The 13,934-nt window shown below is 37.5% G+C and overlaps 1 protein-coding gene across 2 annotated transcripts in view; it reads left to right on the top strand.

Annotated features, from left to right (window-relative positions):
• The window catches only part of cacna2d2a (calcium channel, voltage-dependent, alpha 2/delta subunit 2a), a 177,953-nt gene that overhangs the window by 84,569 nt on the left and 79,450 nt on the right, over window positions 1-13,934 (top strand). The gene's annotated exons all lie outside the window — the stretch shown is intronic.

The raw sequence follows: 13,934 nt of genomic DNA, 5'->3' as shown, positions 1-13,934 counted from the left end.
GGTCCGGGACGCCCCATTGACTGCTCACTGAGCCTATTTTTCAGTGCAATTGACTGGCTAAGTTAGTCACGTTGTCAAATGCAAGAGTAACTCTTTCATTGAGAGCTCCTTGAGCAAAACCCCCGGGCGCCCTTGGAGGGTCGGAGCTCAGGCGCCTCGGCAGCATTATGAGGAAAAGTTTAAATCTGGGAGCTTATATGCAGTGACAGCTGAAGGATTGTGCATAACCTCAATATTAGTAGACATTTTGCACTTGTAACCCTTACTAAAAGTCTCTGTGCACCATTCTATACAGTGCATGGTATATGGTCACTTATATACGATATATAATTGATATAGCTTAAAGTAAACTGATAGAACAAACTATTGCATTGAAATATATGTATATATACCGTATATGAATGTAATCTCAAATTAGCGAAAATATTTAGTAAGGAGTGAATGTGTATTTTGGTTGTTCAATGCAGGCTGGTTTATGGCTATATAAGCGCCATAGCGATGCGTTTCATATGTAGACACACACATACATGACACACACACGCACACACACACACACTGCTGTGTGATGTCGGCTGTCTCCAGGGAGACCGTTCCTTGCTGTCATGCTACACTTCCCACAAATGGATTTTTAACCCCGTTGCTCCCGCGGGATATTTGAGAAAAGGCTCTAAAACTAATAATTATGAGACCTCCTCTCTGAGAGCCCATCTCTATTCATGGCTGCTTAGCCACTAAAGTCAGCAGTGAAGGAGGGAGGCGACGGAGGACGCACACCGCTGTCTGTCACTCGGCATGAGGCCGCATCAGCTCAGATCACCTGACAGACTCCAGATTATATTACACACACATATATTGACTTAGAGTTGTTTTTTTGTGTTTCACCAAACGGTGAATGTTTCAGGAGATTTAGTAAAGCTTCGATTGTCTTTGTTTGAATATCTTCGTAGGTGGGTTTTATTTTTAAAGTCAGCGTGAAGTATTATTATGATCTTATATTGATCGTATTATGTACGATTTTTTAATGCATGTGTTTTATTTAGAATAGTTTTGGCCTTGTTACCATTAAGCTGACGTGAAACAGAAAATGACCCCATGGTTGGCCACCGTGATTGTTGACCGCAACTGAGAAATTTTATGAGAAATACTTTCGAGAGAGACTTTTTAAATACAGAGGCCTGCAATCGACAATAATGTGAGAACAGTGCAGCGGCTTATCACACTTGCATGCTTTAACAAAGCACGTTTCTTGCCTTTAAAAAATAGTTCACAAAAATGTTGCTGAAAATGTGCTCACCCTCAGGCCCTTCATGATTTAAATGAGAATGTTTGTTCATGGAAGAAGATTTGGAGAAATTTATCATTTCATCACTTGCTCAGTGAATGGGTGCCGTCAGAATAAAAGTCCAAACAGGTGATTAAAAACATCACAATAATTGATAAGCACTCCACACCACTGCAGTCCATCAGTTAACATCTTCTGAAGCCAGATGTTGTGTGTTTTCAAGAAACAAACTGATCATTAAGAGTTTTTTTGTTTTTAATTTCAAACGGTCCATAATTCATAATAATGCTTCCTCCAGTGAAAAAGTACATTTCTTATAAACACGCAGCTTTTCACTGATGGACTGGAGTGCTGTGGATTACTGTGATGTTTTTATCCGCTGTTTGGACTCTCATTCTGACGGCACCCATCCACTGCAGAGGACGCGATGTCAATATTGCTAGACTACTGAGATCGGTCAAAGCGCGTGTCGACTTAGAGGTCAGAACTGTGGCACGTCTCACATCTTTCCTTTCTCGTCCCGTCTGTCCCTGCTTTGTTTCGTCACGTCTCTCGTCGGTCTCTTTTTGCAGTATTTATTTCATATACGGCTTCTCTCTCTCGGTTTGCATCACTCTCTTTCTCTCCGCTCACCTTCCTCTTTCGCTATCTCGCTCTTTCCTCTGCACCTCCCTCTTATCTGTCCTCGTTTCTAATCAGGCGTGAAAACAGTTTGAAAATATCATATTGTTGCAAATACTGCAATTGAATCCTAATGGCATGCGGACATTAATAATGTATTGCGGGGCTGATTTCATTTGCCTTTATAATTAGGCCAGGTAATGAAGCACTGTAGGGGCCAAACCAATTCACCGTCTTCACGGGAGAGACAGGAACGAGAGGAGGGGCCCCGAGGATGCTGGGATACGGCGAGGGGTCTCTCCATTTGTCGGTTTGGTAACAGTTTCGCCCTCTCTTTTGGAGCGACGCTGTAATTAGATTAGTCTCACATGCTCTTTAGCACATTAGGAGCGCAAAAACACGCGCGTCTCGGAGCCACGGCTGGAGGAAATACGAGAGACGTTTAGAAAAAGAGGACGTTTGTGGCACACGGATCAGATGCACAAGGGGAACGTGCTTGGAAACGGTGTTGGGGAAGCTAGTTTGAAGAAGCTGAAATGCACTCGCGTCGTTATCTGCTGCAGGTGATATTAGAAGAAGGATGCTTAAATGAGGCGCTTATTCAATGTTTCTTTGATCCGGGGTTATTGTAGTTAACTAAAACTGAAATTAAAACCTAAAAGGCAAAAATTCAACTGAAATTGAATTTAATTAACAAACGAAAATGTATGAGATATATCAAAAACATTTGTGTTTCAATTTAGTTTGAACCTGATTCATTAAAATAAGTAAAGCTGAAATAAAAAATTAAAAATTAAAATAGAAAAATAAATGCTGGTTTCAAATATAAATAAAAACGACAACAGCAGCTCAATAGTATTCACCTCAAGTAACACTGGATAAATAGTAAAAGTCACATGAACACATGACTGTGAATAAAGGGTTAAAAAAGAATAAAGTCAATAAAACACGTTTGTTCTGTTGCACCCCTTTTTTGGCTCCTTGCTCATTTTTTTTTGACTGGAGCCCTGTATTAACTAAAATAGTTCTAGTTTTTAACGTCACTAATTTGCATTAGTTCAATTTATTACAAATTCATAAATGAATCAGTATTTATGTTTATATCTTAGAATACTATTACAAATGGTTCCGCTTTCATTTTAATATTAGAGGAAGTTATGTACTTTTGTAATTTTTTGTATTAGTTGTTTATTTCTACTTTGCTTTTTAATTTATATTAGTTTCATTTATGGTTTTAGCGGTTTTGGTATATCAAAAGAAAGTTTATTTATTTCAGTTGATTACTAAACTAGCTTTTCTGAGTTATAATAATAATAATAATAATAATTATTAATAATAATAATTCAAATCAGTATCAGCATTTTTATACTTTATTTTTAGCTTTATTTCAGTTAACAAAAATGTACATATGTTTTATTTTTATTATACTTTTTTGTTTACATATATTTTATTTTTATTAGACTCTGATTTAAAGCACTGTTGAATTGTCTCTAGTGACACCTGCAGTAAAAAAAATCCAATTGCAATTTAAAACGATAGCTTACTACTGAGAAAAAGTCGTCTTTTCTGACCACGTGATCTCAAAATCATGTGCCCCTTTAAATAATTTCACTTAGAAGTAGCTTCCCCAGCTTTGTGGATACGCTTGAAAGAATCTCCTTCCGCTGACAGTGTTTTTTTTTTTACGTCGAGGTCACAGCTTGCATCGAAGCCCTGACACAACTGAAATGTCCTTTAGCGTTCAGCCACGTCTGTTTGCTTAAGTGTATTCCCATAAAAGCGTCCTCGTGTGTGCTTCTCTACGCATGGCCAGCTGTGGGAAGGAGAACACCTGGCCGTCCGCGTGTGTTTGCGAAGCTCCCGTTCGGTACCTGCCTCAGTCCATCTGTGCTTTGTGCTAACAGAGGTGACATCATCGGCCCAGATTCCCAGAATACCGTGGCTGCTGTTGCCGTAGCGACCGGCAGGCAGCTCGTACTTCATCGCGCGAGTCACCATTACTTTGCCCCGCGCGCTTCCCCTGATGGCCAGACATCGCAGCTGCCATACACACTTAATTACCATGACAGGCGTGATAGATACCCGCACACCTCACACATCAGGCACGTCATGCAAATACGTGCATAAAATATTCACCTCGGGATTTTTACAGACGCAAGTCATATTAGTTTTTTTTATTTTTATTTTGCATATCTTAAATGTCTTTTATAAACTTTTGTTAATTGTACACCTTCGGAAACTCTTTATTTTTAAGATGGAAATCATATTAGTTCATTTTTAAATTGTAAAGGTATTATGCTTTATTCCAGGTATTTACTTATTTTATTTTCCTTAATTATTTATTAAACTCTGTATTTTTAAAGATGGAAATCATATTAGTTTCCAACTTTTACCATGATAACTTATTAAGGATTATTGTAGGTATGCCACATTACCATATTGTTATCATTTTTTGGTCATTTTTGCATTTGTATATAATAAAATCTAATTAAAAGAATTAAAAATGTATACATTTAATTTATTATATATACTTAATTTAATATAATATAATTTAATATAATTTTTAAATATTGTAATTAAAATATAAAGTATATAGTATAGTAAATATACACATACAATTTTTTTAAGTTTAATATATTATATTTTGGACATTTAAATTATATTTTTTTTTATTAAGTTATAATAAATATTGTTAATACACTTGCTATTTTTTAAATTGCTTTATACCTTATTTCATAAAAAACATGGATTTTTTTCAAATTAATTTCTAATAAATATAGTTAATAAAATAATTTAATTAATAATGACAGAAACGAATCCAAGCATATTTCTAAAAGTCAACCCATTCGTGAGGCTCTGGATAACAGGCATGACCTGACTGTCCTTGTCAACATAATGTAGCGTGAATCATCAAGATCATCAGCGCTGTAGCACGGTTGTTAGCATCGTGTGCTTCCATATTATGCGATATATAGTGTTTGACGTGTTGTATTTGTTTGTCCAGCCACCCGTCTCTATACACAAAACAGAATGAGCTGTTCGAACGCAGCTCTTGTCATGTTTGACCACAGTATCTAGCTCTGGCGGCTCAGCTTGTAATAACAACAGTGCTAGTCGTGGCACGCCGGCCTTTTAAATCCATCTGAATGCAATAGTATGTGAAATAGTCGTTAAATTCTTTTATTGCGTCTTATTTCTCAAGGTCGTTTAGGCCAGCCTCTCTGTCACAATTGGTTTGAGAGCCATTTCTTGGCTGATTAATGCGATTGTCTCGTTTAAACTGGTGCAGGCAGCACGACGACTACCAAAAGACTACATCTCCTCCGGCTCGCTGCCCCGCCACTGTTTCGCTGGATATCAGAATACCATATTTAATACGCTTGACGAGACACTGTTGAGAAAAATAAACACGGACTGTGTCATATCTAGATCTGAACGTGATGAGAACATGCGGATGTCTTGTACATCTGTCAGGCTTCATGGCTTTCTACAGTGTAAATGCAGTTCGGTACAGTATGTAGTGGTTCAGCATGTCAGTAGTATTCTGTTTGCTCTTTTTATCCAGAAACACTGGTTTTATTGACAATGTTTTCTCAGGCGTGAATGAATACTTTGCATGCACACACAGACACAAATACTGTACATGCACTCAGTATATATTATAAAATAATGTATATACTGTACATATACTCATTTTTCTTTTTTGTACAATGTTTTATACCCTATTTAACAATTTAATAGCTTGATTTTTACTTAATAATACATTTTATAACATTAAAAAGGAGAATATATATACGTATATATATATAATGACATTTTGAAGTAATGTATACTTTCTATAATAAATATATAAAATTTTTGATCTATCTATCTGTCTATCTATTTATCTATCTATCTATCTATCTATCTATCTATCTATCTATCTATCTATCTATCTATCTATCTATCTATCCATCCATCCATCCATCTGTCTATCTCGTCTATCATCATCAATCTATCTCTCTATCGGTCTTTCTGTTTGTTCATCTATCTGTCTATCTATCTATCTACCTGTCTGTCTGTCCAACTCTCCATTCGTCATCCATCCATCCGTCCGTCCATCCATCCATCCATCCATCCATCCATCTGTCTATCTCTCGTCTCTCATCATCAATCTATCTCTCTATCGGTCTTTCTGTTTGTTCATCTATCTGTCTATCTATCTATCTACCTGTCTGTCTGTCCAACTCTCCATTCGTCATCCATCCATCCGTCCGTCCATCCATCCATCCATCCATCCATCCGTCCGTCCATCCATCCGTCCATCCGTCCGTCCGTCCGTCCGTCCATCCATCCATCCATCCATCCGTCCATCCATCCATCCGTCCGTCCATCCATCCGTCCATCCGTCCGTCCGTCCGTCCGTCCATCCATCCATCCGTCCGTCCATCCATCCATCCATCCATCCATCCATCCATCTACCTACCTATCTATCCATCTATCTATCTATGCTTCAAACTAATTCAAACCTGTAACTACTCAACGATTCATTTGAAAAGATTTGAGTCATTTTTTGGTGAATTTGACCAGTATTTGATGCGCATTTACGTCGACATGAAGTGAAAGTGCATAAAAATAAAAGCCGGGTCCAATGCAATCGCACACTGTAGCTGCTTTTTAATAAAGCTCTGCAACGTGCTATTATGATAATAGCTACATTTGTTTTTGCTGCGCTTAGCACTAAAGTAATAACTATTTTCAATGTGGCACAACCCATTAACGCGGCTACAATCGTCCCATCACTACAATTACAGCTCTGTTCATTATCACTGAACGCGTTCGGACGGTTCGGTCCATATCTGTTTCTGCTTGCGTTATCAGCGTATGTCGCTGTACTTGTAGCTGCCATTCTGAAGGTAAAGAGCTGCGAGGAAGCCCAGGCCTGTTTGATTAGATGTGTTTGAAGGGTGTTCTGCGTAAGACAGCAGTGAGAGGAGCGAGAGCGAGGAGAGAGAGAGGGGGGGAAAGATGTGCACTTTCCATCCAATGTGTCAGCAGTATGTTTGAAATGCATTAGCGCTAATAGCTGTGCCATTAGAGGAGAGGAGAGAGGAGAGGAGAGGCGCTCTGTGCTGAGAGAGACACTGCCGTCTTCCAGGCCATTTGCCATAATCATCATTCTGTAATCAATCAAGCCTTTCATCAGAAAACAAGATGCTTGCATTATTTTCAAGCACTTCTTCTTTTGACATTGCATTCAAGAAATTCTCCCCGTGCGTGTTTGAATGTATTCGGACCTTAGCTTCATGTTTCTGTAGAAGTCGTCGCTCAGATGTAGTCTATTAAAGCAGATATTTGATTACAGTATGACACAGAATTACATTTTGAAAGATTGGAAATTGCAGTGAAATCATAATTGGCTTAGCAACAGGAGGTATAACTAGGTTTTTGTAATTTTTTAAAGGACACCTGTTATGCCTCTTTACAGGACGTGATATAAGTCTCAGGTGTTCCCAGAATGTGAAGTTTCAGCTCAAAACACCCCACAGATCATTTATTTTATTATTCAGAGTCGAAGCAGAAACACGCCAGTTTCGTGCATATCTCTTTAAATGCAAATGAGCCGCTCCCCGCCCCTTTTGCAGAACAGGACTGTGCACCTATAGCTCGTCTCAGATAATCTGTGCAAGACATAGGGTTTTCTGAATGCCCAGAAAGCGGCTTCCACACAGCATATGAGCACTAAACCAAGTTCTCTTGCATCTCTTATTGCGCTTAAACCACACAAGTTTAAGTTCAAAACAAATAAAAACAGTCTGTAATGTCTGTGAAGGTAAAAAGCTGGTACATCAAGTGACTCCAGCATAATAGACAGTGCCTATACTGCTGTCTGTGCAAATAATATAACCCAAAGTATAAAACACAAGCAGAAAATTGCATTTAAAAAAAGATAGCATTAAATAAAAAAGTAGTATGCACTGCACAGTATGCTAGTGTTCCATTTCAGTCAGAGTCATGGACACTGCTGGTTGTATTCGACAGTCATACATGATCAGTAACATAAGACGCCCGAGGGGAACACTTCTCACTCTCTGTCATGTTCATTTTGCGGCTCTCTCTCCTCTTGAGGGTCAGTAACGCAGGTTGTGCTTCCATTATCTCTCCTGTGGAAATGCCTCATGCCTCCTGAAGCTCAACCTGCAGCTATAAAGACTTACAAAGAGTTCACGGGCTCCTACGGCCTTCGACATCTGCGTCTCACACCCGGCAGCAGATGGATTCCTTAGAAATACGGCTCCGTGATAAAGTGGCTTAAACGTTTAAAGAATTCTGTCATCGCTTAACTTATCAAGTAGTTCCAAACCTGTATGTTTCTTTCTTCTGTTGAGCACAGAGAACGATATTCGGAAGAATGTTCGTAACCAAACTGGTGACGGTAGCTATTGACTTCCATACTATGGAAACAAAATAATATAGATGTCAATGGCTACCGTCAACTGTTTGCTTACTCATTGAGCTGAACTAGAAATTTGAATCAGTCTGATTCTTGAACAAATCATTTAGACCAATTTGAATGAACTGATTCATTGAAACGATTAGACTTAGAAATATGACGTTCCTGCATGTTTAGGACTTTCGTTTCAATCTGAGTTTCACGCAAAGCTGTTTCGTTGATTCAGAATACTTTGTGTGGTGCTTTCATGTCCGTTTTATTCTCAGTTGTAATTGTAACAATCTTTGTGTTTCACTAAAATCGCATAGGTTTGGAACTACCATTGATGACGAAACTGTAATTTTTTTTGCTGAAGTTAATACAATCTCCTTAAATTTTGTAATGTAAAATTGTAAAAATGTAATGCAATTCAACTACCCAGAGAGCTAATTCAACGAATGCTTAAAACAAAATAGGATGGTGATTTAAAAACACAATTTATCATTGTGTTGGAGTATCAAGCTGACATAAAATTAATAAATGGTATAATAGTTAAAAAAATTCACAGCCACACACTCAAGGACGCCAAAATGCAAGAGTTCCAGAATGGAGGTTGTTCTTATACATCTCTACTTTTAGCTTGATTAAAGGTCTTAAAGATGGCCCTCTAAGGCTGGTAATGTATTCAATGGCTAATGGACCCCAGGCACTTAGAGGGGCCGGGGAGAGAGAGCGCCTCTCGTTCCACTTTGAAGAGCCAATTATCTCAAACACTGTTTTTATTGTGGCAGAACTGCTCTGCTTGGCTGCGGGGCAAAGCTGGCACCAACTGTAGTACCAATCTATGCCATTAGTGGTCAGAGAGATGGACGTACTGTACAGAGACCAGAGCAGACTGGGAAAATATGCCAAGACCTGACAAAATAGTTTGGAATGGAATAATAGCGACATATTTTTAAAAAGATTCTATTTAAACATATCCCACGGCCTCCCACACATACAGCATATATTCTGAAAATATTTACATGCATTTACAGTATTCATATAAATTACATAATATATAAATAAGTTTAATATATAAACTCGGCACACATATATGAGTGTGTGTGTATATATACACACACACACACACACACACACACACTGAATGCACAAATATATTATGTCAACAAAAGCCTTATGTATATATACTGATCTGTAGTTGAAATCTAGGATATAAAGTATTCTTGAAGATTTGCTGGATCATGTTCATGGACAATCTGATGAACTTCAAAGACATCGAAAGAAATGCAATGTATTCGAGCAGATACTAATAATTTATTTCGTTATCTAATGCAATGGCGCTGAGATTTTTCAGCACGATTTAAGTGAACAAACACCTCAAATCCAATGCAGTTTTTCTAAAGAACAAGAGTAAGAAATTCTCTTCTCCACAGAGCTTTTTGGTTGAAATGACCTGTAGCTATAAAAGTACAGACGGTAGAAGTAAAGCCGAGTGATCTAGCGTTAGGACCGAAAGCATGCAGTGCGGGTATAGAGTCAGCTTCTCTCTTTCTTTCTCTTTGACCTTTCTGTTTCTCCTTGACTTTGATACAAACTCACCGCATCCTCAGCATGCAGAAGTGTGACGGCTCCCGGAGAGAAGTGTCAGAATATTCAGTGAAGACGTGGTTTGCAGGAGTGCAGAGGAGGCTGAGAGCTAAAGCAGCCTGAGTGTTTCTACCTGGAGGAGAGACACTCCAGTAAATTACAGAGACGACTCCAATCAGGATGCTAAAATTACAAAAGCTGAAGGGTCACCAAGGCAACCACTGGAGGCAGAGCGTGCAGACGACATGCATGTTGATGCGTGCTGGACTGAAAGTATGGGACGAGATTAAGAATCATTTCATCATGAAAAAGGCTCTTATACCTCTCGGGCTGTTCGCAGCACAGCTCACAATAGCATAATGCTCACACCATTTTAGCAGTATGCAGTACGTACGCTGTGCACAGTATGCAGATGTGCTTTGTGCATCGCACACTACCTATTACATGCACAGTATGCTGAACCCCACGATGCAATGCATTCAGATGTGACAAAGTAATAGCTGCCATGATTTTGCCACTAGAGACATTATCTTTTCTTTATCCGCCAGAGTTTTTAAATAAAACGCATGATTTAGAGTACAATAAACAAGCAAAATTACATACGCATACCGTGCACTTCAGACATCGCTTCATTTTAGCAACCAACATGTTTAAAATAACATAAAGTATGGAAAAAAGGAATACTACAATAACAACATGTAGTGTATAATTGTCACATTAACTTTCTACAGTTTAATGCACTATGTAATGCAATGCCATGTAGATGGTTTAAGTGTGACTTGCCCAAAAATACGCGGTAAAAAAAATCTACTGAAAATAATTTGTTTCCCCACTGACTTAATTTTTAAGTTTAGTCAACTTGAAATTTTACGTTACTTAATGTTAATTTACATTAACTGGAATATTTTAGTTGACCAAACAAAATTGTAACCACCCCCAGGCATGCCAACATGTAAATGAGATGGGTTTTTTTTTTTGTTTTTTTTATCAGGACTGGTTGCAAGAAGTGTTTAGACTAGCCTTAGGCCTCGTTAGGCCTACATTTGCGTGTTTTCGTTTTAAAAACAGCGCTTTAGAACTTGTTACACTGCCTTTTAAACTCGTTTAAACTCATTTCACATGACCATTCATGCAGGTGCAAGTATAGATATGTATTTGTAGATTTCCTGTGTGCTTGGGGCGATCGAATGAGGAATCTACCAGCACATATCTATGGGTTCAGCAACAAGCATGATGTTATTCTTTATATGGTCGAATGGGAGAATGAAGTGAATGGGTGCCGTCAGAATGGCAGTACAAAAAGATGATCCACAAATAACTCCAGTTCATCAGTTAAGAACTTGTAAAGAGAAATGCTAATAAACAAATTCATAATTAGCCCATAATCCATAATAACAGTCCCCAATCCATTAGCATTTATTTTATATATTGATTTCTTTTGCAGTAAACATTGCTTTATTTGTGAATATTTCTCTTTTAATTCAGACATCACGACTTTTCCATTGGAGGAAGTGTTATTAGGTATTACGGACACGCCACTTTGAATTTCAAAACATCTTAATAATGCATTTGTTTCTTACAAACACACAGCTTTTCACTTCCCGTAACGTTAAATAATTGACTGGATTGACGTGGCCTGCTAAGATATTTTTATCAGCCGTTTTGACTCTCGTTCTGACGGCACCCATTCACTGCAGAGGGTCCATTAATGAGTGCTACATTTCTCCAAATCTGTTCCCACGAAGAAACAAACTCATCTACTTCTCTGATGGCCTGAGGGTCAGTACATTTTCAGCAATTTTTGATTTTTAGGTGAACTCTTTCTTTTAATGACCGAACGCTTTTTGGGGCCCCTTCATCTCTAAAAGACCTTATGAAGATGCCCGTGACACTTTTCTCGATAAGTTGAGAGTTCTCCGTATTTAATGTTCAATGGAATACCATTAAAGATGGTTTATTTTGAAGCATGTTCTCAGGAAACGCCATTAGCCCCATGTATGTAATTGGCGTGCAGTTATCGTCTCGGTGCCTGAGGTCTCGCCTTATTACTTGATTTGTATCCCTTGATACCGGTTTTAGCAACCGCCACTTACACCGCATGTGTGCTTTTTGAGTCTCTTTGGTAAGAAAGCATCCGCAGAGAACATAATTGTAAATGATTGCGGAGCCTGTATAAATCGGATGAAAGTTCCCTGGCCGCGAGGAGTTCGGCCGGACCGAACGAGGAGACGGGGCTCGGGGCTCGAGGTGTCTCTAAAGCCTCTCCATCGATCCCTCCATAGCAATCGATAGCTCCCCAAATCCACCTCGCCACGCTCCAGAAGACAACAGCCCATCTCATCACACGCTAAACCCCCATGAAGGGCTTTCTCTCCGTCTCTGTGTCTGTGTGTGTCCGAGTCTGGCGGCGAGGTGAAAAGAGAAAACCAGCTCTTTTGAAAACATTTTCTCTCGTGGATGCATTGGCAATTTGTTGATGAGGTTTTTAGCACTTGCATTGGATTAAATGGCGCTGCTTTGTCATAAATTTGATTCCGTCGCAGGTACAGATAAAGTAAAGCGCCACATGTTGATCGACCGCAATCCTCTGCTTCTTTTAGCATAAAGTCATTTGGAAAACAATCAGTAGTTTATTTCACAGCTAGTTAGTCCGTTGATGCAGCGTTGATTCAAGTACTGCAACAATATAATGCATGTCTGAAAGTTCAGGAAGTCTTGAGGGTTTTTCTTGCTTACTTTTGCAAGAGAACATTGTTTATCGGGTGGAAAAATGAAGACTTGGGACCTGTTTTTCATGCAGCACGAGCTTTTTTCTTTTGTTTACCATCTGTCGTCGTTCACGCTGAGGAAAATACAATAAAAATCGCACTTGCTTCTGTGCCACACTAAAAACTAAACTCAAATGATGAAGTAATGTAACATAATTTATCTGTCATTTTGCAGTCTCAGGTGTCTGAATCTTTATGGATGTTTTGTGTGATTTTTAGATCCTTTTAAAAGTGCTGCACGATGTTTTAAAATTCCCAAAATTGTTTTTACAGTGATGCTTGCTAAGAAGGCAAAAAAACATATACTGTATCAAGCAGTAACCATAACTATTTATCTGATAAATACCATTGATTTTAGTCTTGACTGTATCTCTAAACCTAACCGTACTCATGAGCAATCCCTAAAACCAGAGGAAATGATAGACGAATGAGACGGATGTAAAAGCACCAAAAAAAAAAAAAAACCTTCACAAAAACTATGAACTGGTCTTTCAGATCTGATTGGTTAATCACAATGTTGTTTCAAGGTCAACAAAGATGTTGTCACACTTGATAAAATCAGATTCTGTGGGTGATTCTCCTGACTAACTTTTCCTCACATTTATTGGATTAATTTTATAAACTATTTATAAACTATTTTAAAACTATTTTATCTCTTTTCCTCTTCTTTTCTTTAAAAAAACAAAAAAACATACACAATAAAAAAAAAAAAAAAAAAAAAAATATATATATATATATATATATATATATATATATATATATATATACTTTTTTTATGGAACTACAAATTTGGCATAATTTCTAAATAATCGCATTATTACAACTTTTTATCTCCTCTATGAAATTATAAATATGTTAAAATAAATAAGAAAAAGTAGAAATATGATTTTCATGTAAAGATGCAAACTTTTTACCTTCTAACCTTAATTACAACAGAACTGAGATATATATATATATATATATATATATATATATATATATATATATATATATATATATATATATATATATATATGTTGTGTATATATGTGTGTGTGTGTGTGTGTGTGTGTGTGTGTGTGTATATATATATATATATATATATATATATATATATATATATATATATATATATATACACACACACACACACACTCACATATATATATATATATATATATATATATATATATATATATAAACTGAAATAACCTGCCTTATACGCAATTTCTATTTTTCCCACCTTCATGATGTTTTTTTATTTAATAATTTGTATTTGGTT

The sequence above is a fragment of the Puntigrus tetrazona genome, chromosome 6, assembly GCF_018831695.1.
Source record: "Puntigrus tetrazona isolate hp1 chromosome 6, ASM1883169v1, whole genome shotgun sequence".
In the NCBI taxonomy this organism is placed as follows: domain Eukaryota; kingdom Metazoa; phylum Chordata; class Actinopteri; order Cypriniformes; family Cyprinidae; genus Puntigrus; species Puntigrus tetrazona.
Note: the sequence above shows the minus strand (reverse complement) of the source record. Positions and strands in the feature narration are given on the sequence as shown.